Below are 4,389 nucleotides of genomic sequence, written 5' to 3'. Positions count from 1 at the left end.
CCTCAGAGGTAGTGAGGTCTGTTGGAACTAGAAAAATGGGTTTATATATCTGTGGAATGACGTCCAGGGTGGGACAAAGGACTCTTGTCTGCTGGAGCTAGGTGGGAATGTTTCAGCTGACCACCTTAATTAGCATTTGAGGCATTCCTCAGTCTAAATGATGCCTGATCTAACGAGAGGCACTTAAAACTGAAGAAACTGTTTCGTGACACGCCTCCAGGCTTTGAAGCCTGTGTTTCCTTTTCCCTTGATCTGCTTGACCTTCGCAGACTCTGCGATTCACTCCCGTTTTTCCAAATCTGTCCTCTTCTATCCTCATTAAGGAACCCAGGTGTTAACTCCTCTGAAGAGCTATCACTGCTTGGCTCCGAAACATTCTCATCAGAATGCGTAGTTTCACTTTCCAAGCCACTGACCTCAGAATCAACTTTTTAGTAGCATCGGGAAATACAATCAGAGAATCAGGTTCAGGTTCACATGCAGGCTGAACCCCAACAGTGGACCTCCAAAAAGGGTTGGAAGGACATTCCCAGCTACCGTCTCCCATTGCTTAGGTCAATGTTCCTCAACCTTCCCTCACGACCCCCCGACCCCCAGCTCAAGAAATGTGGGTCCAGACATTGTTGTCAAAAGATCGACCCCAAAAAGCCCGGCCAACTTAACCATGGTTCAATGGAATAATAATAATAATAATAATAATAATAATAATAGTAATAATAATAATAATAATAATAATAATAATAATAATAGGGTTGTTATAGGTTTTTTCGGGCTATATGGCTATGTTCTAGAGGCATTCTCTCCTGACGTTTCGCCTGCATCTATGGCAAGCATCCTCAGAGGTAGTGAGGTCTGTTGGAACTAGGAAAAAGGGTTTATATATCTGTGGAATAATGACCAGGGTGGGACAAAGGACTCTTGTCTGCTGGAGCTAGGGGAGAATGTTTCAGCTGACCACCTTGATTAGCATTTGATGGTTTGGCAGTGCCTGGGGAAATCTTTTGTTGAGAGGTGATTAGATGTCCTTGTTTGTTTCCTCTCTTGCCATAGATGCAGGCGAAACGTCAGGAGAGAATGCCTCTAGACCATGGAGATATAGACCAAAAAAATCTACCACAACGCAGTGATTCCGGCCATGAAAGCCTTCGACAATACAAGAAGAAGAAGAAGAAGAAGAAGAAGAAGAAGAAGAAGAAGAAGAAGAAGAAGAAGAAGAAGAAGAAGGTTGTTGTAGGTTTTTCCGGGCTATATGGCCATGTTTGACAGGCATTCTCTCCTGACGTTTCGCCTGCATCTATGGCAAACATCCTCAGAGGTAGCGAGGTCTGTTGGAACTAGGAAAATTGGTTTATATATATCTGTGGAATGACCAGGGTGGGACAAAGGACTCTTGTCTGCTGGAGCTAAGTGTGAATGTTTCAACTGACCACCTTGATTAGCATATAATGGCCTGACAGTGCCTGGAGCAATCTTTTGTTGAGAGGTGATTAGATGTCTTTGTTTGTTTCCTCTCTGTTGTTGTGCTGTTGTAATTTTAGAGTTTTTTTTAATGTCAGGCCATTATATCCTAATCAAGGTGGTCAGTTGAAATATTCACCCCTAGCTCCAGCAGGCAAGAGTCCTTTGTCCCCCCCTGGTCCTTCCACAGATATATAAACCCATTTTCCTAGTTCCAACAGACCTCACTACCTCTGAGGATGCTTGCCATAGATGCAGGCGAAACGTCAGGAGAGAATGCCTCTAGACCATGGCCATATAGCCCGAAAAAACCTACAACAACCCAGTGATTCCGGCCATGAAAGCCTTCAACAATACAGAGGAGAAACAATCGGGTTAACCCAATGCAACGAATGGTAACTGACTAAAGGACTGGCAACATGGATGACAAACTGGATCACGTTTTTAGTTAAGAGTCGAACTGGATCGGTATTGATGTATGAATTGTGTTTTTATGTTTTTTATGTTTTTTATGCTTTTAACGGTATACTGTTGATTGTTATATTATGTTGTAAACCGCGTTGAGTCACCGGCTAGGCTGAGAAACGGCGGTATATAAATATAGCAAATAAATAAATAAATAAATAAAATCTAATCACCTCTCAACAAAAGATTGCCCCAGGCACTGCCAAGCCATCATATGCTAATCAAGGTGGTCAGTTGAAACAGTCACCCCTAGCTCCAGCAGACATAGACATATATACCCACTTTCCTAATTCCAACAGACCTCACTACCTCTGAGGATGCTTGCCATAGATGCAGGCGAAATGTCAGGAGAGAATGCCTCTAGACCATGGCCATATAGCCCGAAAAAAAACCTACGACAACCCAGTTCTATTTATTGATTGGATTGTTATTATATTGCTTTGTTATATGTAGCGGCATCGGATTGCTGCCAAATGTAAGCCGTCCTGAGGAACGGGGTAGAAATACCGGAAATAAATAAATAGATAAATATTTGCAGGGAGTTGCAGTCCAGGAAGAGGGAATGGGAGAGATGCCGGGACGGGGATGCTCCTCAAGGAATCCAAGGAGAAGCAAGCCTGCATTTTGTGATCTCAAGCATTTGGGATGAGAGAGAGAGAGCGGGGTCCAACTCACCCTCCAAGCTGCCTGTGCCAACAATCCCCCCCTGGGCAGGAAACACCCCAAACCTTACCGGCCCCTCTTGGGGGGAGCCACTCGGCCCCTCTTCTCCGGCCATCCTGGGATCCTCAGATCGCTCCCCAAAAAGGTTCAAAAGTCGCAGCCCTGATTTTTCAACTCTTGCTCTCTGTTTTTCTTGCCAAGTTTCGTTTCTTCCTCGGTCGTTGCAAGCGGAAACGTGCACTCACTCCGCCACTGAAAAAAAAAAAACCATATGAGTATTTCGTTTCCTTTATGATTTTTTTTTTTTTGGTTACAGCGACATCAGAACCCATATTCTGGTTGAAGGAGATTTAGTAGAATGCCAAGATTTTAACTTTGTGGTTAAAATAAATAAATAAAAGTTTTGAAAACTTTTTAACTTTGTGGTTAAAAAATCCCTGGGAGTCACTCTGGACCGTTCTCTGACTTACAAGAAGCACTGCCTGAACATCAAGCAAAAAGTGGGTGCTAGAAACAACATCGTACGAAAGCTGACTGGCACAACCTGGGGATCACAACCAGACACAGTGAAGACATCTGCCCTTGCGCTATGCTACTCTGCTGCTGAGTATGCATGCCCAGTGTGGAACACATCTCACCACACTAAAACAGTGGATGTGGCTCTTAATGAGACATGCCGCATTATCACGGGGTGCCTGCGCCCTACACCACTGGAGAAATTACACTGCTTAGCCGGTATTGCACCACCTGACATCCACCGGGAAGGAGCAGCCAATAGTGAAAGGACCAAGGCAGAGACATCTCCAGCTCATCCCCTGTTTGGGTATCAGCCAGCACGTCAACGACTTAAATCTAGAAATAGTTTTCTAAGATCTACAGAGACACTCACTGGAACACCTCAGCAAGCAAGAGTCCAAAAGTGGCAGGCTCAAACCCAGAACCTCAACCAATGGCTGATACCCAATGAGAGACTCCCCCCTGGGCACACAGAAGACGGGGCGACTTGGAAGGCGCTGAACAGACTGCGCTCGGGCACCACGAGATGCAGAGCCAACCTCAAGAAATGGGGCCACAAAGTGAGGTCCACGACATGCGAGTGCGGAGAAGAGCCAACCCCTGACCACCTGCTGCAATGCACCCTGAGCCCTGCCACATGATGCACCAGGGAGGACCTCCTTGTGGCAACACCAGAGGCACTCCAAGGGGACAGAGACTGGGCAAAGGACATTGAACCAACTACCAAGCTTGCAAATTCTGTGTTCTGTCTGTTTGGTTGTTTGTTTTTGTTAAAAATGTAATACAAATGTGTGCATATATATGTGGTTTTGCACATGCGTTGTAATTTTTTTGGGATTTTTGGGTTTTTAAGTCCCTTCCGCTGTGTTTTTCAGTGTTTTTAGGAGTGATGGTCACTCATTAGCCTGAGAGGTGTCTTGTGTCCAAATTTGGTGTCAATTTGTCCAGTGGTTTTTGAGTTATGTTAATCCCACAAACAAATATTACCTTTTTATTTATAGGGACTAGCCATCCCCTGCCACTCGTTGCTGTGGCCCACATGGCTGTTCTGTGTGGGAGTTTTGGCCCAATTCTATTGTTGGTGGGGTTCAGAATGTTCTGTGATTGTAGGTGATCTACAAATCCCAGGAACTACAACTCCCATATGTCAAGATTCTATTTCCCCCAAACTCCACCAGTGTTCACATTTGGGCATATTGAATATTCGTGTAGAGTTTGGTCCAGATCCATCATTGTTTGAGTCCACGGTGCTCTCTGGATGTAGGTGAACTACAAATCCCAGGAACT

The sequence above is a fragment of the Anolis sagrei genome, chromosome 9, assembly GCF_037176765.1.
Source record: "Anolis sagrei isolate rAnoSag1 chromosome 9, rAnoSag1.mat, whole genome shotgun sequence".
Taxonomy (NCBI): domain Eukaryota; kingdom Metazoa; phylum Chordata; class Lepidosauria; order Squamata; family Dactyloidae; genus Anolis; species Anolis sagrei.
The sequence above is the reverse complement of the archived record's forward strand: the minus strand, read 5'-3'. Positions refer to the sequence as shown.